We start from the raw sequence: 21708 nt of genomic DNA on the forward strand, positions 1-21708 counted from the left end.
TTGCTCTCTGGGTTCTGTCCCAGAACCTCAAGAATATAGGTAGCTTCAAAGACATGCTAAGCAGGATAGACCTTATGGTATAACAAATAAAGATGGCACCTGTAGTGCCAGCATCCCATTTGGATGCCAGTTCCAGACCTGGCTTCTCCACTTCTGATGCAGCTCCTTGCTAATGAGCCTGGGGAAGCAGCAGAAGATGGCCTACCTGCTTGTGTTGCTGCAACCATGTGGGAGACCCCATAGAAGCTTATGGCACCTGGCTTTTGACTGGCCCAGCTCCAGCCATTGCAGCCATCTAGAGGGTGAACCAGTGGATGCAAGATCTCTGTTTCTCGCTCTGTGTCTCCTTTCCCTCTCTTTCTAACTTTGCCTTTTATATAAATAAATAAGTCTTTTAAAGGAGAAAAGCAAAGAAACCGTTCACTGTGAGAATGCGATCCCCGGGGCGCTCTTCCTCACCCACTAGATGGGAGCACTTGGCAGCGGGCCAGGCCTGCCAGGTCTCTTTCTTAATCGAAACCATTGGTATTGGGTAATGTTTCTGAATGTGACCTGAGGACTCAGACCTTCTGCTAGAAACCCCTCCCTGTGTCCCAGATGAAGCTGCCCAACTAGAAGCCACCTGCAGCATGTCTGAGCTTCCCTTTTCTGTGCTGACCTTTCACTGCCCTCTGTCCTGCGTGCTCTGTCCTCACCCCGTTAGGAGAAGGAACTGTGGGGCTTCTAAACCTGCTGACCGAAGGCCCGCCCTGACCGAAGGCACCACTCACCCCACAGCCCTGCCCACACTGGCCTTAGGAACTATTCCATTTTTATTTTTTTCATTTTGATTTCTTTTACAAAAGATACTTACCTTTATATTAAAAAAATTATTTGTTTATGTGAAGGCAGTGTCAGAGAAAGGGAGAGACAGCAAGGGAGGCCTTCATTCCTCTGGGTGCAAATGGCACCCAGAGTTGCAGCTGGGCCAGACCAAAGCCAGGAGGCCCAGATTGCCTCCACAGCCTCCCCCACCCACCCTGCAGGCCTCCTCCCCTTGTCTGAGCTCTGCACCCCATTCTAGGTCCCAACCTTTTTCTCCTTGGGTTCCTGCCTTGCCCTGCCCCACTCCACCACCATTGACTTCAGAACAAAACTGTTTGGGGATGGAAAGAAAGGGAGCAGGGAGGGTTCTAGAAGTTGCATTGAAAGTCCTGTTTGGATTGCATTTTAATGTATAAAATGACCACGAGACATCTGGGGGAATACAGAGGGACTGAAACAAAAAGATGAAAAATCTTCAGAAAAAAGCAGATCGCTCCACTCCCTCCCCAAATGTCAGATTTCAGAAATGGGAAGTTCTCCCACATGATTTATTTCACAAGTTGCGAAAGGAATATGTTCGGATTGTAGTTGAAAAATTCAGACATAAAGCCCTCCCCTCACCCAAGAGCCCTGGAGGCCCTCCTCCTGTGCAGCTGCTGAGATGTTGCAGAACCTTCCAGCTGTTTTCTGTCATGTTACATAGGCAGGTTCTGGTTCTCATCCAGATTGGACTTACTCCTTTCTGATGTCATTCCCAAAGTGCTTTTATCCTTTCTGTATATTATATATAACTATGTGTATCTAGAGAGAATTTATACACACACGTATGTGTACACATACAGCTACTTGAACAAAATATATGCTGTCTTCTATATTCCTATCTTGTAGTTCTTTGATAATATGATGTTAAATATGTGCATATACACGTTCCATTTGTTTAACCTCCCGTTGTTTGGTACCTGCCATTTTTACTATTAAGACTTGACCACCTTTGCCTTTATTGTGGCAGGGAACTCATGAAGCCAGTTCAGCGTGTTTTAAGTGCATGAAGCCTGTGATGGAATATTGAGCTGAGCCTCATTAAAACACTAGGGGGTGAATCTCCTCCTTCAGAAGATGGCTGTCTAAAGCAAAGCTATGAGCAAGACCCCAGAACACAGAGATAAAATTCCAAAGCCAAATCACCAGAGCAGAGCTTCTGACCCGTGCCACCGGAGCCCTCACCCTCTGGAACTCTGTTGACGTCCTTCCCCCTAATCAGGATCTTGCAGGGATTGGGAAAGGTGGGGAGAACCGTGAATTCTTCCATTGGTTTTTCTCTTTAGATTGTGTCTGAGGTGGCTGGGCTGGCCTAGGCTTTCTACCGCCCTTGCCTGAAAGTAGGTCTCAGAGCTTTGAGGTGTAAGAAGGGAGGAAGCTAGACACCTGTGGCTGCCAGGTGGAGGGCCTGGGGCTGGGGACAGCCTCTGCAGGTGCTGAGTCTGTTATGCTGACCTGACCTGGGCCACACATGAGATGAGTCCATCAGAGGGTGGTACTGAGATGGGCAGGAATCCCAGGAGAAGGCAGCCGGGGCCAGGTGCCACATCCCTAAGGGGCTGAAGGAGACTCCAGGATGATGCACCCTACCCCATACACAAGGAAACCACAGGCAGTGCTCCCAGAGATGGCAATCTCTTTGAGCATCCAAATCACCTGCAAGAAAGCTAGTGGGAAAAAAAAAGGAAAACCTCTGTGGGTCCCACAATGCCCCAGAAAGCTTATAGCAGTGTCTAGTTGAGGAAGACCTGCCCATCACCTTATCTCCCCAACTCCCCTGGCAGGCTGCTGAGGGTTGGAGCTGAGTGCAAGGAGGAGAAGCAAGAGTTGGAAAAATGAAGAGGAGCCACGGGGGCCCCTTCTCGTTCAGGCTTAGAGCGTGACAGGCCTGGTGGTGGATGGGAAGTTTAATACAAAGTTGGGTGCGAGGATTTTGTCATCCCTGGACCCTTTTAATTCTGGAATGGTGTTGGTGTTCTCCATTGGCAGTGACTTTGGACACTGTTTTCTAAGAATGGGAACCGCAGTTATGGATGTGCCAGAGGTTTCACTCAGAAGGAGTTGGGGTAATACTGTCCTCCCTGAATAGTGTCCAGGAATGATGGAAAATGGCAGTAGAGTTTATTTTTATCTTATCTCACGAGCCATGTATTCAACATTCCCCCTTTGCAAGTCAAGTGAAAGTGGCCTAAGCTACAGGAGTTTGGTTTCCTCACTTGAAAAGCAGCTGCGAGGTTGGTGGTGGCACAGTTGGTTCATTTGGTCAGTGAAGGTCAAGGAGCAAGCTCATGTATCCCTTTGCCCTGTTGGCTTCGGGGCATCGGTAAGGTCTCCCTCCTTGGCACAAGACAGCTGCTGAGATCCAAGCATCACATCCACACACAGAAAAAAAAAGAAAAACAGTGAATTGCTGGGCCTCCTCGCTCCTTGCCTTTTTACAAAGAGGGAAGCTCCTCCCAGAAGGCCCCCAACAAGACCAACCTTGTGACATTTGGCCAGATCACACAAGAACCCTTCCCAACATATTTCCCCTACGAGCTCTACTTCCTTATTTGTTAAGACTTTCCAAACCACCATAAACTAGAATAGTGCCTCTTTACCATGAACTGCTTCCAGTGAGGTCACCAGTCACCTAATTGCTAAAACCAGTGACTGCATGTCACATGCCTGGCCTTATTTGTTTTTCAGACTCCGACCCTGCAGGCTTCCTCCTACTCTTTGGAGCTTTGTCTTCCCTTGGAGGCCTGCCTTCTTCCTCTCCACTCACCCTGCAGGGCCTGTGGCTTCTCTATCTCCACCCCACCTTCCTTCTTCAGCCCTCTGCCTGGAGCCATCTGCCATCTGTGTGACAACCACTCCAGCTGCACGGTTAGCCCTGAGCTCCATTTCGAGCCATGTGTCCATGTTGTAATTTCCTATAAAACACCTCCATATGGAAGTCCCTAGAGTACCTCCAACTGAAAAAATTTTTTAAAAGCAAGGCATTTGCCAATTCTTTCTGTATGCCTTGCTTCCATCAAAGGCACAGGCAACACCTGACTGGCTTCACTTGCTTTAACCCTGAGAGCCACCCTCATCATTGCCACCACGAAGTCATGTCCATTCGACCTTCTATCTTCAGCTTGTCATCATTCCACGTCAGCAGCAACTACACTGATTTGAATTCAGTTCTTGTCAGGAAAATCATCATGGCCTCCTCCACTTTTGTTCCTGCCTTGTGTGAAAGTGTGATGCCTGAACCTATGGCAGCCACCCTGAAACCATAAGTAAGCAGAGAACTAGAAGCCATTAGAAATAGCAGGCAGCTGATTCCCTGTCCAGCCTGGAGGGTTGGGTCGTCTCTAGGAGTCATCTGTCTGCAGGTCTGTGATGTGAGGGCACTAATGCCCTTGTTGCAGGAATTTTGACTCCGAGTATGGCAGCAACCTCAAATTCTTGTCTCGCAGGAAAGAATTTTCATGCGGACACAGTTTAGTTTTAAAGCAAGATTTATTAGGAAAGTTGAGAAGAGAAGACTCCCGTCCTAGTGACGGGAGGGGGCTTTGAGATAGAAAGGACCCTTACCTCCTGCCATAGTGGCAGGAGGAAAAGGACCTCAGTGCTCTGCCATAGTGGCAGGAAAATAAGAACCCTAGTCCTCTGCCATAGTGGCAGGAGGCAAAGAAGAAAAACCCGAATGAATGGTGGGGAATGCACCTTTAAAGGTTTCCCTCAAAGATGTTTCTCCATGAACAAAGAAAATTCCTAGTTTCCATGGTACCTGGCCTTGGGACAAAAGGCCACAGAGGTGCTAGACATAGGACATTCCAGGCCTTGGGCAGATGTGTATTACCTCTTCCTGCTCTCCTTTCAATGATAAAGAGATCAGCCTGAGACCCTCCCACAGTGGCCGGAGGTAATGGCCGATACTTCTGGTGGGGAATTGATACGCTAATAGCACCCCTGTCCCTGGGAGAGTGAGTTCAAGACATGGTGGGGAAATTCTCTTTTACTCAGGGACCCAGAATACCCTAACTGCCTACTACCCACTCTAACTCCTCTCTCACCCTGATGGTGGCGGTTAATTGCATCATAAACCATTTCGAATTGAAATTGGGAGTAGGAAAGTAGAGGAAACAATTCTAAACTGACCTACCAGGTGGTGATTTCGAGGCAGCTGGTGTAATATAAGGGGTGCTTTTCAATAACTAGGGCAAAAGTTGAATTATGAAATACCTTATTCTTGCAGCTATTGCCATTGTGTTCAATAGGTGTCATACCCATCTCTCTTTGGAAACCCTCACTGAAACCCCCTTTGTGCCATTTAATGTTTTTTAGTTTTATTTATTTTTATTGCAGTCAGATACACAAAGAGGAGAGACAGAGAGGAAGATCTTCTGTCCGATGATTCACTTCCCAAGTGAGCGCAATGGCTGATGCTGCTCTGATCCGAAGCCAGGATCCAGGAACTTCTTGCGGGTCTCCCACACGAGTGCAGGGTCCCAAAGCTTTGGGCCGTCCTCGACTGTTTTCCCAGGCCACAATCAGGGAGCTGGAAGGGAAGTGGAGCTGCCAGGATTAGAACCGGCGCCCATATGGGATTCTGGTGCATTCAAGGCAAGGATTTTAGCCACTAGGCCCTGTGCCATTTAACTTTTTAAGCTTTGAGACATAGCATTTCCATCTGCCGATTCACTCCTCAACTACCTACAATGGCCAAGGAACCACTACCAGGAGCTGACAACTCAATCAAGATCCCCCATAGATCTCCCACAGGCCCTGCTGACTGGAGCCATTAACAGAGCTCCTAGGAACTGCATCAGCAGGAAGTTAGAGTTGGAGCCGTTGTGAGCCTGGTACTCTGGTGTGGGATGTGGGGACATTAACTGACATTATTACATTATTATCTGTTGGGCTAACATGTGCCTTTGGACAGCTTTCCATTTTGCATATTAAGCTGTGTTTCAAGTAATCTTGTGGAAAATGCTTTTAAAAGGTTGCATCCAACGTTGCCTGCATTTCCACCAGATGCACAGCTTTGTCTTCCTGATAGGCTCATGGAGGCAAGAACATGCAGAGTAGGAAAGAAGGTGGGGCTCGAGGTGCTGTAGGTGTACAGCAGCAGGTGCTGTGAGCCCTGAGTGTGAATGGGTGATGTCATGTGGAGTCTGGTCAAACTCGGAGTGGACGTTTTAAGAGTATGGTAGGAGCAAAATATTGCAAATGTTGGGCTTGAGAAGCGGGTGTACCATTTCCAAAATGGAGGATACCCACTTAGCTGGCATCCATCTTCCTCCCTCATCATCTAGAGTGCACTTCAGGAGACCAGCTCAAGTGCCCATGCACATCCCAAATGCAGTGGCCTCTGTGTTGTAGCAGGAGCATGCTGCCTGCCTCTGGAGTCTGAAGTTTGCCTTGGGGTATTGGAAGGCTAACTTGTTTGGAAGCAAGGCTAAGGGAGTTGTCGGGGGTGCACTGTCTCCATTGGCTGCTGTTAGTTACTTAGAAGCCCTATTGTCAACCCCTGAGGAAGTAGAAAATTGAGGTCCAGGGCCCGGCGGCGTGGCCTAGTGGCTAAAGTCCACGCCTTGAACGCACCTGGATCCCATATGGGCACCGGTTCTAATCCCGGCAGCTCCACTTCCCATCCAGCTCCCTGATTGTAGCCTGGGAAAACAGTCGAGGACGGCCCAAAGCCTTGGGACCCTGCACCTGTGTGGGAGACCCGCAAGAAGTTCCTGGATCCTGGCTTCGGATCGGCATAACATTGGCCGTTGCGCTCACTTGGGAAGTGAACCATCAGATGGAAGATCTTCCTCTCTATCTCTCCTCCTCTCTGTATATGTGACTTTCCAATAAATAAATAAATCTTTAAAGAAAAAAAAAAGAAAGAAAATTGAGGTCCAGAGCAGGGAGACACTTGAGGTCTCAGAGGCTACTGGGGGACAGTGCAAAATCCCTGGTGGCAGAGCCCCATGCATACCCAGTGGTGCAGGCAGGTTTGATGACCATCTTTTAGTGCTCTGGCACCTTTACCAACAGTCAGGACCAGGAATAAAGCATTCCACATCCACCATCATATACAAAAGTCCCTGGGTCCACCTGCCCAGAATCTCCCAGATCTCAATAACCAGACCTCCTAACATACTAATGCCCATCCTCAACTCTGTCCTTCCCCAGACAGCCCCAGATGGTTCGTCTGACCGCAGCACTTTCCCAACTTTCTGGAACTTGTAGATCATGGCTGACTAGGTAACCCCAGAGACATGCTGCAAGTCCCAATGTTGAAGTTTTCCCTGGAGCAAACTAACAGGCAAAACATGCAATATAGACAAGTTCCCTGGCTGTTGGCCACTGGAAAAATGCCATCTTTCACTCATATCATTGCTTCTCAAATGACTCCTTGTTGAATTTTCTTCCTTGGAAAAAGATGTTAGAGGAGTGGGCATTTCCCTGTTCAGACACCATTTGTGTTGGAGTTCCACAAACCTGAGGACTGTTCCTGGCCCAGTGCTGCAATGTCTAGAGTTGTAGCCTTTTCTGTGGCAAGAAACCTGGCTAGCTGCTTCGGGGAGAGGGCTCCTCATTGCTGAGCTTAGAGCAACCCCTAGGGGTTGCCAGGGGTTACTGAGTGCCTGGAAGTGGGACTCCATCAGGTGGTTGGCAGGCTGCCAGAGTTCCTGGTGAGAGGGCGCTGCCTAGACCCTGGCTTTGCCCTTCACCCTCCAACAGCTAACTACATTGGGCTAAACTAGTTAGGGCAGGAGGCAGGCTGCACCTGCAGATGCTTAGCTTGTCCAGAGCCTCCTAAGAATTAGCCGTACACACCCGCAGTGCACACACCTAGCACATGCATGTGCCTACTAGCCACCTGCATGAGCAGGACGCACACTCTCCTCATATAGGTCCCCCACTAAGCTCCTCCAGTTCTTCTGCACACCACACCCCAACCTTCTCATTCTCTACACACCTGCACCAGAGACCCCAGGGGAGCTATGGCTCAAGGCCATGTAGCTTTGTTTTCCTGACTGTGACTGCAGGGGAGCTCTGGGCTCTAGTTTTCATGTTTTCCCATCAAAATGCAGCTCAGTGTCTTCACTCTGCTTGAGGCTTCCTGTTACCCCAGCAGTGAAGGTAAACCTCCTTGATGTGGCTTGTGGGGCCCTCGTGGACACTCACCCTGCATGCTGCAGTCTCCTGGTGCAGCTTTCGGTGTTCCATCAGGCTGTGAGAGCTGTGTGTTCTCACCCTCCCTGCTGCCAATGTGCAGCACAGCCCCAGTGCTCCAGTGCCATGCACTGCGGGGTGGTGACTAACCGTCAGCCTTGCAGGAGCGAGGAAGAGAGAGAGCACAAGGATACCATCCAGTATTTCTTCCCAGGGCACTTGTGACGGTCCCACTGCGGTGCTTGAAGCTAATTTGCTTTCCTGGAAGGTACCCAAGAGATGGAAGCCACAGTTCTTGTTTTCATGGAACTCTAGTTGGGCAAATACGACATGAATACATGGAACAATTAAAAACCAATGCATGCCGTGTTCAGCTATAGCTAGCCAAGTGGTAGTTGGTGACTGGTAGGTTGAACCTAGCCTTGAATGTGTATTGTTTTATGATAATTTTTAGCCAGTGCAATGATTGTGTTTATTTTCCACTTTTTAAATTGTGCTAAAATACATGGCATAAAATTCATTAGTTTTGTATATATGTTTCAGTGGTATTAAGTGCATGTGTTTTGTTAGGCAACCATCACCATCATCTTATTTACGGAACTCTTTTAAGATTTTTTTAATTTGAAAGGCAAAGTTACAGAGAGAGAGGCCGACATAGACACACAGCACACACAGAGAGAGAGAGTCTTCCGTCCTCTGCTTCACTGCCCAAATGGTCACTCCCCAAATGGCAAGGCGGAAGCTGGTAACCTAGAACTCCATTGGCTTTCCCACATGGGTGACAGGAGCCCAAGTACCCAGGCCATCTTTGTGCTGCTTTCCCAGATGCATTAGCAGGGAGCTGGATCAGAACTGGAGCAGCTGACACTCAATTTGACACTCATGGGATGTTGATGTCTTAGGTGGTGGCTTACCCCAATTGCACCACAGAACTGTGCCTGTTCAATAATCGCTCTCCATTCCTCTCCGTAGAAGCCCTAGGAACCCCCCTCACACCATCTCTGTGAGTTGGGCTACCTTAAGCACCTCACACAAGCAGCATTCTGCGATGATTGATCTCACATAGCATGATGTCCTTCCAGTTCATCCAGGTGGTAGGCAGAGTGCCACCACCCCCTTCCTCCTAAGGCTGAGTGGTATTCGGCGTGTGAGGAGACCACTGCTTTTTCAACTCTCCCTGGATGCTTAAATGGCTTCTGTAGTTTGGCTTCTATGAGCCGTGGGGTTGTGGATATATGAATCTGTCTCCCAGGCCCCGCTCTCATTTCCTTTGACTGTAAAGCTTGGAAAGTTCATGAGGAAGTTCACTTCTAGTTCTCCATGAGCTTTTCAAAACCTGCTCTTATGCCCCAGCACGGAATTGCTGGATCATCTGCTGATTTTGTTTTTATTTTTCACATAAGCTGTATTGACTTCACATTCATAGCAGTAGTGTGCAAATGTTCTAGGTTTCCCACGTTCTCCAAAACACGTGTGTGTGTGTGTGTGTGTGTGATAGCAACCATAATGATGGGGATAAGGTGAGCTACAGTTTTTTATTTTTAAAGATTTTATTTTATTTATTTGAAAGAGTTACAGAGAAAGAAGCCTTTCATGTGCTGTTCCCCAGAGGGCTAGAACAGCTGGGGCTGGGAGTGGACCAGGCCAGAGCCAGGAGCCTGGAACTTCCTGGTCTCCAACATGGGTAGCCAGGCAGGGGCCCAAGCACTTGCGCCATCCTCTGCTGCTTTCCCAGGTGCACCTGCAGGGAACTGGATGGAAGTGGAACAGCCGGGGTTCAAATCGTAGCCCATATGGGATGTAGACATTCCTAGAGGCAAATTTAGCCTGCTTTGCCGCTGTACCAGACCCAACAATACAGTTTTTACAACCTTTTAAATTAATTCTCCATGTTAAAATTGAGATTTCATGGTGTTTTAGAATCTCGATATCAGTTCTTTTGAAAAATTGGAAAACTTTGGCAGCTCTAGATGTATGAGTTATCTCAAACAGTGGGTGGAAAATTGGATTAAAAGATAAGTTTATTTTAAAAAGATAAGTATTTTGGTGCAGAAAATGTAATTTCTTTCATAATAGGCTTTTCTCATAAATTGAAGACCCTTTGTTCTTGGGCCTGGTGACAGATGACTGGAGTGGAATGCCAGCCATTGTGCCACCAATACCTTTCCTTTCAACTTGGTCTTCTGGGATAAGAGGTGCCCCATGAGCTGGCTAATCAAAGACAGTTAAAAAAAATAGACATTGTATTTCACCTCCACCCTGGAGGATACTATATATATATATATTTGCCAGGGCTTCCATAGTGAATACCATAGGCTAGGGGGTGCTTAACCTACAGAAATTTGTTTTGTTGTGTTGTGTTTAGTTTTGTTTGTACTTTTGGAGACTGGAAGTGCAGGATTGACATGTTGGTAAGGTTGGTTTTTTGGGAGGCTCCTCTTGTTCATTTGCAGGTGGTCACCTTCTTACATGGACATCCCTCTGCACCTGTCTGTCCCAATCTCACTTTCTTACAAGTGCATAAGTCATTTTTTAATTGGGGTCAACTCACATGATTTCATTTTACCTTAGTCCCCTCTTGAAAGATGTTGTCTGCCAAGCAGGCACATCTGAGTTCCTGGAGGCCAGTTCAGTCCGTAACGTATGAACAACGTGGTAGAAAAGGTTTGGTGGGCATTTATCTTCTCTTCTCAGCACTTCACATTCCTTTTTTCTTGCTATCATGATGAATCCCTGCACAGGTTTTTTGTTCACAGCACAAAGTCATTTCCTTGCCATTCTTAGAGTACTGAAACAAAGTATTGACAAGGTCATGATGCCTGTGAGGCTGTATGTGGGGAGCTGCTACCTGGCCTCTTCCAGGTTGTAGTGGCTCCTGCGGTCCTCGGCTCATGGTCCCATGACACTCAGACCTCTGTTTTTGGCCACATGGCTCCTTCTCTGTCCCAGACTCTCTTTCTTATAGGGACCGTGGTGATTTCCCGGTACCCACTAAGATGTTCCTGGATATTCTCCTTGTCTCAAGATCATTAACTGAGACATACTTCACAGACCCCCAGAAATGTTATCTTTATACATACGGAAGTTTGTTTTTCTAAATCAAATTCTTTTCTTAACAAATAAGATTCATTTATTTGGGAGGCGTAGTGATATAGAGGAGAGAGAAAGATATCTTCCATCCATTGCTTCCCTCCCTCATTGGCCACAATAACCATGGCTAGGTGTGGCCAAAACCAGAAACCAGGAACTCTCCAAGTCTCCCATATGAATGGTAGTGGCCCAACTACTTGAGCCATCTTCTGCTGCTTTCCCAGGTGCATTAACAGGGAGTTGGATGAGAAGTGAGGCAGCCAGGACTTGAACTGTATTTCTGTATGGAACTCTGAGTGTCCGAGGCTGCAGTCTAACTTACTGCATCACAGTGCCAGCCCCCAGAGACTAGGTGTTGGAAGAGCTGGGGAGGCTGCAGAAAGGGAAACTCTCTTAAAGCTAAAGAAGTTTAAGCTTCAAGGCTGCTCACTCACAGGAGTCTCTCCAAGGCCCTTGTGTCATGTTCAAACAACTGCAATTATTAAGAACAATTATTTATGTTCCAATTTGTTTTCAATCAAATTCTCTGTCCCAGCCCTTGACATGACCATGGGCATTTTTGAAAACTAACTAGGGAGAAATTGAGTTGAAGGGCGTATTTTAATTCATGTTAAATCGGATGTGTTTCTAAGGCTCCCAGCTGTTTCACTAAGGTTGCTAGTTGGCAGGGTGGAGAAATGTTTTTTTAAGACTAGACTTCCTGCAGTGATAGTGACTAGTGTCATGCCTTGAGGTGCCCATGTCCCACAAACTCACCACCAGTAAAACATGGGCAGTGGGAGAGGCCAAGGCAGAGCTGAGGCCAAGTTCTTTCAAGTCAAGGAGACTGGGTTCTTGAATTCTAGTGAAAATTGAAATGTTATCACTAAGAATATACCACAGAAAGCCATGTGAACATGCCTCATGATTTTCTCCCCTTTGTTTTGGTGGAAATCATGCCTATTCAAACTTGCCAGGAGTCCTGTGGAGCCAGATGACAAAGTGAATGAGTCAAACAAACAGCAAGTGTGTGAAGCCGTGTGCTTCATGCATCTTGTGGTGGTGGTGGCCTCTCTGGGCAAACATGATCCATGGCAGATTGAGAAGCTAAAATAAACTCTTCTGTACTCTCAGCCATGCTAGAAAACAGCCTGAAGTCTCTTTCTAGTCCCTGATGAGTTCAAGCTAATTGGCACAGTAACCAAAGATCAAAGAGTAGTGAAGGAAGGGAAGAAACACCGTTGAAGTGTAGAAGATAGTTTATCAACATCAACTATGGTTATTTGTCTCTATTTTGTGTTTTACTGGTGTTTGCCGGATTGTACAACTTTTTATAATTCATTGTGATGGATTTTCTCTTGCATTCATCTTGGTATTTAATTTTGCATGGGTACTAGAAGAGTGTCCCGTTATTCAGGCACTGGTAAACCCGTACCTGCTCGCAGTGGATAGGCTACAATGCATACACTGCCTGAGGACAGAAGACTTTTGGCAGGCAGGTAGAAAGGGAAACAGGTGGGCGACACTGATGATGGAGGATGTGGCAGGCCAGGTAGCGGGGCGGGGGCGGGCTCATCCAGGTTGACAGCGGTAAACAACGGGCTCCTGTCAAGGGGAGTGATGTGACACTGGGGTTCCTTTGCCCCGGGAACAGATGCTTTCCAGCTGCTTCCACCTTCTGCACCTGTAATAAGTGGAGAGATGATTGAAGACAAGAACAGGTGGTATGTTCCAGAATCCTGAAGCAGAGTTAGAAAAAAACAAGTCATGCTCTGAGGCTGGGATTGATCAGCACCAGCACAAATGAATGAAAGTGACCACAGGGCAGGTGCTTCCCAAATCTTGCAAGAGTCTGCAAGGCAAAAGATAGCCCCTAATGCATGAAGAATTCAAAGTGGATCTCAAAACTACATCTGGGGAAGCACCAATGGAAATGCAGCTATAAAAGATGCATTTTTCAATAATCCAGCTGAACAGATAATGATATATGATAAAGTATTTTAAAGAAGCAAATTAAAAAGTGACAGTCTCATGTACATACGTGCACAGCTAAGTAAATCAGACATGAAAAGCTATAAGGCAGAAAATGTATAATGGTTTTATCCAAAGACAAATGACTCGTAAGGAAAAATATTTGTCACTCACATCACAGCCAAGGGAATAATTTTCTTAATATATCAGAGCTTGTATAAATCGATTTTTTTTTAAAAGGCCAATGATAAGATGGAAAATAGGCAGAATGCGATAAAAGAAATACAAATGCTTCTAAGACAGATTGAAAGATATTAAACCTTATTCATGATAAGAAAATGCAAAATATGACTATACTGCTGTATCAGCTTTCAACATATCAGATAGGCCAAGATAAAAGAAGATTTGGTAAAGACGCAGGGAAATAAGCTGTCTAGTAACTTGTTAGTGAGAATGTGGAGAACATTTTAGCAGTATCTATTCAGATGACAAATGTGTGTCCTTTGACTCAGCAGTTTGACTTTTACGAATGTATCCTATGCAATATGGTCACTTGTGCGTGATATGACATCCCTACAAGAATGTTTGTCACGCACTTTGTAATAAGAAAAATGAGAGACAGCCTGGCTTTCCAGCTGTAGAAACCAAGTAAGTAAGGCACTGTACATTCAGCCGTTGTAATATTAGCAACTATAGAAGAGAATGAGGGCAATCTATCTGGATCAACATGCAGTGGTCTTTGAGATACACAGTGAAAAGAGCAAGGTATATCATACAGTTCTCTACGGCTACTGTTGTCCAAGTATGGGTGGGGGCAGTGTAACTCCCTGTGAGTGTCTGAAGACACCTCAGACATGTATGAGGATAATGCCACGTGACAGTGATCACTTCCAGAGACAAGCTCCGGGTGGCTAGGATGTAAGAATGCAGTAAGTAGCTTCGTGTCTCCCTTGTGCAGAGTGAGTTTGCAGGAATACAGTCAACTCAGCAGATGCTCATCCAGGCTGGCCCTGTGGCAGGTGCATCAAGGATACAGCAGTTAATAAAACAGACAAGTGTCCTGCCCTGTGGGACATTTGGCCCAAGTCATTGAAATAGGCATAAATACGTAGAATATATGCACAGGCAGATGAACAGAGAAGGAGGAAGAAACACAGGGAGGGAGGAGGAAGCCAAGTACTTGAATAACATTAGAACTCTTGAAGTAGACAGAGGGGATCATAGGTTTCTTGTTTTAGCCAGGATGGTGGTCAAGCCATCCACATGTTCGGGATGGGAGCATTCAGGGAACAGCATGATATAGGTGATTTGGAAGAACAGGAAGGAGGCCAGTGTGGTTCAAGCTGAGAGAGGAAAGGAGACAGGAGTGGCAGTGTGTCCCAGAATCTGTAGTTCTCAAGGGAAGGGCATCCTGCCTAGGCCTGCTGGAGATGACTAGTTGCCCCCTTCCCACCTGCTGGTGTTGGCCTAAAGAGGAATGCTAGCATATACCTAGGTGAGGTAAAAGCACTGTTGCATTTGCTTTTCCCAGCAATCCCTGAGTTTTCAGCTAATGCTTGCAGTGACTTTCTTCTCAAGTAACCTCTGAGGGACGCAGGCAAGCCTGTGACTGTGCCAGGGCTCCATCCTCAACCGAGCATCTGCCCCCAAAGCGGTCCTCCCTTCTCCAACAGGGCTTCTGGGTCCTGCAAGAGATCAGATGCCAACACCTGCTACAGCACTGGCTCTCCCTGAGTAGTGTGACAATTTTCCTACTATGGTACACTGTCCCCAAGTCCCTGGTGGCACATGTGAGATCCTGGCCCCTTCCAACAGCACAGCCCTGGGAGAAGAGGGCCAACCCCAGGAGACTGAGTGGCCAGTTGGTTGAATGCAGACAGAAGTGATGACAGAACCCATCAGAAAGTAGGTAGGGGACCCACACATGCACATGGTCCACAGCCAGGCCTCGCCTGTGTGAAGGAGTCACACAGGATTTTCCTCAAGTCAAAGGAAGCCTCTGGGGTGATGGCTTACTCCAATGGCCGTGGGTAGGAGGGGTGTCCTGGAACACAGATGCACCCAAATTCTACTCTGGGATACTGGGGTGGGCCCAGGCCTGTTCCAGGACCTGAGTGGCTTCAACCCCCTCCCCAGGGCCAGCTGTAGGGCACAGGGAGTGGGGGAAGCAGGCAGCCCACTGGCTGTGCTACAAACAGCGACCAAGGCTTTTATGCACATGATTAGTGATGAGCTGGTTGCCTGGCAACCGCAGCCCCTTCCCCCTTCCATCCGTACCCCTCAGGCTGCATGTAATGTTTGTGACATTTTTCCTTTTCACAGCAGACACAGGGACTCGCCCCCTTCATTAGCTGAAGAAGGTGCCCACCTCCCTCCCCCACCACCACAAGCTTATTGATCAGATACCTGATTAGAAATCATCTCCCTGAAGCATTTAATTATTAATTGTGCACTGAACTGATTGCTCTCACAACACAACTCCACTGGCAGGAGCGCATCTAAGTCAAGTGCTTACTCCAGGCCCTGGCAAATGGCAAATGCTGTATAAAAATGAGGTGTTGAAATCATTAACAATAAATCTCTGCTTCTGGGAGATTTCTGGAGGAAGACCTGCCCTGGGCAGACTTAATTATATTCTCTCAGGCTCTCAGAAAGCTATAGCCAGATGGGTTCTTAGAAAGCACACCCTCCCCCATCCAGCCGCCTCCATTTACAGGTGGGGAAACTGAGGCCCAGCCAGGCGGAGTGGCTTTGCTACAGTCGGTGCAGCTTATGATACCAGAGCTAGACTGAATCTGGGCTTCCGTTCCACTGCAACTCTAGCTCTCAACATGTAGACACTTGCCAGGAGTCTACCAGGAAGGTAGACGCAGAGATCCTCCCTCTGTGCGCTGTCCCAGTTTTCCTGGGGCTGCATAGCACATTACCACACATGCAGGGGCTTGGTGTTGCCTTGATGGATTGTTACAGTTCTGGGTTCCCATAGCCCAGGAGGTTGCAGCACAGAGCCTGCTTCCTGCCAGCTTCCCTGGTCACCTGTGTTCCTTGGGGCGTGGCTGTATCCCTCTAAGTCTCTGCCTCCACCATCACACCTTCTCTGCCTTTCATGCTCCCTCCCACCACATTCCTGTACAGGGACCTCTGTGAGTCATGGGGCCAATTGCATCTTCTAGAATCATCTCCTTGTTTCCTCTTTCCTTCTGCAGAGTCATTTTTGCCTTGAAAACTCACTTTCCCACAGGTTTTGGGAACAGGAACATGGCCGTCTTTGGGGATTTGTAGTACTGGCTCCCTCGCTGGAGCAGAGCCCCAGAGTCTGCTTGCCTAACAGCTCTTGTTCTGATTGTGAGGCAGGTGGTTCCTAGACTCCACAGTGCACCTGCTGCCACTCAACTACTCTTCAAGACCGAATGATGTACCTCTAGTACAAGGCTGCAGTTTCCAGTTTATGAGATATTTAGTACTCACAGCTTGAGCCAGGATTTGAACTCAAATTCTCCATCTTCACACACACCGTTCTTTTTAGTTACAGTACCATTCTCCTGCCTATTCAGTCAATACAATGTCATCTTACAGATGAGGAAATCAAGGCCCAGAAAGAGTCAGTTTGGCCTGACCAACGCCTTGCTTCCAGCTTCTGGCTTTGTCGCCATTGACTCTGGAGACTTGAGGAAGATCAGGCATCTCCTTCACTTTCTCAGCAATCGACTGAGAACTGCCTTGTGACAGAATAAGATGGGCGCGTTGGAGCAATCTTAAGTCCATGGACAGATACAGCAGTGGAACCTTTGGGTGTCTGGGGCTGGGGATCCCGGGCCCTGTCTGATCCTGTCCTAAGAGGGAAACAAAAGAACCTGGCCGACTGGGGCGCAAGGATGTGAATGAGCTCTAGGGGGCAGAGTGTGTCCAGGAATGGGGAAGCAGGTGTCGCTCTGCATTGGTTTAGCAAAGGGCAAGTTTGCAGTGCAAAAAGTCATTGCCTTTAGTACATGTTTGGCCAATAGGTTGCTAATCGGTTCATGAATCTAGAAATCACTGTGACATTGGAACCCCTGAGGGGCTGTGAGCAGACGCCTGTGAGTTGATGAATGCGTTGGGAAAGGGGCCATTATCCCTGACTCTTGGCTTTCCTTTAGTGCACATGGACTCCTGACCACCAGCTGACAGTGTGTCATGAGGCTCGAGGCTTAGATCTTGAGAAACATCGGATAACAGTAAGAGCTTAGCTGGAAAACGAGAAGTTAACCATAGATAGATTTTCATTTTTTCCCCTAGTTAATGTGCTTGTACTCAGTTCTTCACCAGTGGCCACTTCCCCTCATGTCCATTCCTGTGCTGTCCCACCTCTTAAGTCAGGGTGGAGGAGGAGGGACCAGTCAACCACACACTGATTCCTGCCCTTAGCAATTAACTTCAATAGCACAATATTCAAGCTTCAGCAGAAGCAATAACATTAGCACAGATCCTGGTCCAGCAGTGGCCTGAGGATCCTCCCTTGTTTAGAGAGCAATAACAACATTTAAGGAAAAATCCGTAGGCACCAAACACTGGACTTGCCTTGTACAATTATGTAAGGAATGTCAGTCATCTTGTAAAATCAGTATTATTGTTATCTGAATTTTTTAGTTAAAAAAAAATATATATATATATAGGTCTACTTATAAGAAAGAGCAACAGAGACAGGCAAAAACAGAGAAAGCATTTTCCATCTGCTGGTTCACTCCCCAAATGTCTGCACCAGCTAGAGCTGGGTCAAGCTGAAGCCAGGAGCCAGGAATTGCATCTGCTTTTCCCACATGAGTGGCAGGGGTCCAAGTGCTTGGACTACTTCCAGAACACGTTAACAGGAAGCTGGATCAGAAGCAGAGTAGTCATTTCTCAACCCAGTTACGTGGATGTCAAATGAGGACACTGAAGCTACCCGGGGCTAGGAGAATCGTTGAAGACTACTCAGTAAGCAAGTGGTCCAGCCAGGCCTCACACATAGATCCAGTGGACAGGAAGCCCAGGAACTGACTGCCCATCTTCTTAGAAACCAATTCCATCCTGGTAGGAAACCCCTGGGTCTGATCTGGCCACAGTGCTGATTTGCTGAGTCTCACAATGACTCCGCATCCCTGTTAGCTCTTAGGATTTCCTAATGAGGCAAACAGTTTAAAACTCAAGTGCTCAAAGTGAATGGAACCTCTCTCAGTTGCACACATTTTAGATCTCAAACTAATGGATGAAATCAGGGGCTGTTGCCAGTTCTGAGATCTGTAGGAGCTGGGGGCAGAAGGAAGCTATTTACTTTAAGTTTGAGGTAGAGTAGGATGAAGTATCCAGTGGGGTTGTTCTCTCAAGCATCCTGATTGCAGAAGGCATCCTTTTCTGCTTTCAGGCTGGAGTTGGAGCTGTTGACATGCAAGGGACGGCCACTTCTGGACCAAAGAGAGGTGTCCAGAGAATACTCCCTGAGGCCACCCTCTGCACATGAAGCCACATTCCCCTAGGGACCATGGGAGCTGCATGGCACTGAAGCCAGGACAGGCCCCAGAGACCACTGTGCTCTGCCACCGGGTAACCATGGCTCTGTCACAGACACAGGGGCTTTCCCTGTTCCCGCCCTTCCCCAAAGCCAGAGGGTTCCACACAGGGAGAGGGACGGGGAGAGGAAGAGGAAAAGAATTGAGCGCAGCTTCTAGAGCCAGGTCTGATCTGCATTAGAGGCAAGGGCAGCTTAGAATTCAATATAGGATTGAAGTTTTGTTTCTTTTTACTGTTTATTTGAGAGAGAAATGCATGCACTTGTGTCTGCCAGCTCACTCCTCAGATGCCTGCAGTGGCCATGGCATGGACAGAGGGGGAGCCGTGAACTTAATCTGGGATTCATGCAAATGGCAGGAACCTGTGTATTTGAACCATCAGCCTACCAAGGTGTGTATATTAGCAGGAAACTGCAGTCACTCGCAGAGCCACAGCCTGAGCCCAGGCACTCTGATGTGAAATACAGGGGTCCTAATTGGTGTCTTAACTGCTATGTTGAATGCCCACCCCAACATTGAAATTTTATTGGGACTGGTGGTGTGGCATACCAAGTAAAGTTGCCATCTCTAATGCCAGCATTCCATTATGGGTGCCAGTTCAAGTCCTGGCTGTTCCACTTCTAATCCAGCTGATGTGCCTGGGAAAAGCAGGAGAAAATGGCCCAACTGTTTGGGCTCCTGCGCTCGTGTAGGAGACCCAGATGAAGCTCCAGGCTCATGGCTTTACAAAAACATCCTTTTAAAAAACACACACAAAGAAATTTTAGGTATCAAGAAACCACATCTTAAAAACTGGAAACCATTTTGGTAAGTAAAGTGATAAAAACATCAAACCAGGCTAGGATGTACATAGCTAATGGTGTCAGCTACCCAGTGTGGGGGGTGGGGGAGGGCGGCACTCAGAGTGCGTTTCCATAGTGCACCATTGATTGTTTCTACTGGGGTGGGGAAGAATGAATTCCATGTTTATCCCCCTAGAGAACTGACAATCTTCCCTAAACCTGTTACTCAGAAGAAAATCAATAAATATTATCTATTCTGCCACAGGTGAAAGCCTGCAGGCTGCCCGTTCACACGGCTCAGTTAGTGCCTGCACGTGTTGCTTGCCACGTGGCTCTGTGCAATTCTGCTCACACCAGCATCTGAGACAGCCCAGATAATGGTGGTGAAAGCCAAGAACTGCGCTTCACAGCAAGCTGGTGATTGTAGCTCTTTCTTCTGCTGTCACTGCAAGTGTTAGGAGATTTCCCTTCTGCCATATCCTGCCCTCCGATGGATCCAGATTGATTGCGCCATGGCACTCCCGGCTCTTGAACTCTCAGAGCTCAGCTTGAGCCGTACTCCTCAGAGACGCTGAACAATGTGAACTTTGATTGCAGATGCAGTGGTGATGGTCCCACCTGGACCGTAAGTCCACCACCCTTCAGTGTAGATCTGGGCTGAGGAAAAACACCCCCCTCGCCCCAACACACACACAGACACATCAGTGAAAGCACATCAGGACCCCGGAAGCTGACCTGAGGGCCACATTATAGTCCAAGGTCTGAGAGAGAGAATGCCCGCAATCCAGGGAAGTGGCAAATATTCTTGAAGCAGTGTATGGATACTTAACTAACTACAGGTGGAAAACCATCACTTGGGGCTCTCTCCACCCCCTTATTTTTAACCTTTAGAACTAAAGGCTGAGATCCAAGGTTCAGTGTTCACATCCTACATCCGGGTGCCTGGGTGCACTACCTAGCTCCAGCTGCTGCCTCCAGTGTGCTCTGAATGCAGGCCCTGAATGGGAGGCAGTGCTGGGAGCTCAAGTGATCGGGTCACTGCCACCCATTGGATTGCCTTCTCAGCTTCTGGCTTTGACCTTGCCCCAGCCTTGACCCTTGGGGTGTGAACCACTGGATGGGAATGCTCTCTCTGTGTCTCTCAGATACAAATGCTGTCTCTGATAGGGTTTAAAACACAATACCCCAGAATACAGCACATTTGCAACACACATACACACACACAAGCAGAAGGTCTCTTCTGCCTTTCCCCTCCTCCCATGAAGAAGCCACATCCCATAGGGATGCCAAGGAGACTGAGGAAAAGGCCGTAGCAGCCTTGGCACCTGCCAGTATGCTACCAGTAGATCCTCCTTTTTTCCCCCTGCAATTATCCACAAAAAATTTTTTATTTTTATTATGTATGCCTGAAGGCTTCCATGTCATGGAAAATTCACATTAAATGCATCTGCTCTATTTTATCAGTCCTTCTCTTGCTATGAGGCTCTCAGCCAGGAATCTAGAGGTAGGTAGAACAGTGTAGCAGTTTTACCTCCCTGTGCTTTGCTTTCCTCAATTTTCATAGGAATCAAAGAGTTAGAGATAGTAAAGAATGAGAATGTGTGAGAAAACTTAGCTAAATATTTACTGGAATGGGGATTGGGAAAGGACTTTATAATGGTATATCCCAGCAATAAGGAGAGGTTGGCACTCTGGTGGAGCAAGTAGAGCTTTCTCCTGCAATACCAGCATCTTATACAGGGACCAGTTTGAATCCTGAGCCCCTGCCATCTATTTGGGAGTCCCAGAAGAAGCTCCTGGTTCCTGGTTTCCGCCGTCCAACACTGGCTGTTCTAGTCATTGGAGGAGTGAAGCAGAGGATGGAAGATCTCTGTCTCCATAACTCTGCCTTTCAAATAAATAACTAAATAAAGTAAATATTTAGGAAAAAGAGCAATGAGGAGGACACATAGAAAGGCAGGCATTTGGTCCAGTGGTTGAGATGCTGCTGCGGATACTCACATCCCAGGTTGGATGGCCTGGTGGATGACCTGGCTCCTCCACCTCTCCTCTGGCTTTCTGCTAATGTGGACCCTAAATGGCAGCAATGGTGATTCTAGTGCTTGGTTCCATCTACTCCAACTGCATGGGAGACCTGGCTGGAGTACTGAGCTCCTGGCTTCAGCCTAGCCCAGTCCTGGCTATTGTGGAAGTGAACCAATAGATGGAAGACCTCTCTCTCTTTCTCTCTCCCTCTCTTTAATTAAAAAAAAATTCTCAATTAAAGAAGCATAAACATGATCAATTTAATGTATAAACACTTTAAATGTATAGCAGGAAACAATACAAATATTACCAAAAGATACAACCCCATAATCCCCCTTGCCCTACCC

This window comes from Ochotona curzoniae, unplaced genomic scaffold (assembly GCF_017591425.1).
Source record: "Ochotona curzoniae isolate NIBS_2020 unplaced genomic scaffold, NIBS_Ocur_1.0 contig_1014, whole genome shotgun sequence".
In the NCBI taxonomy this organism is placed as follows: domain Eukaryota; kingdom Metazoa; phylum Chordata; class Mammalia; order Lagomorpha; family Ochotonidae; genus Ochotona; species Ochotona curzoniae.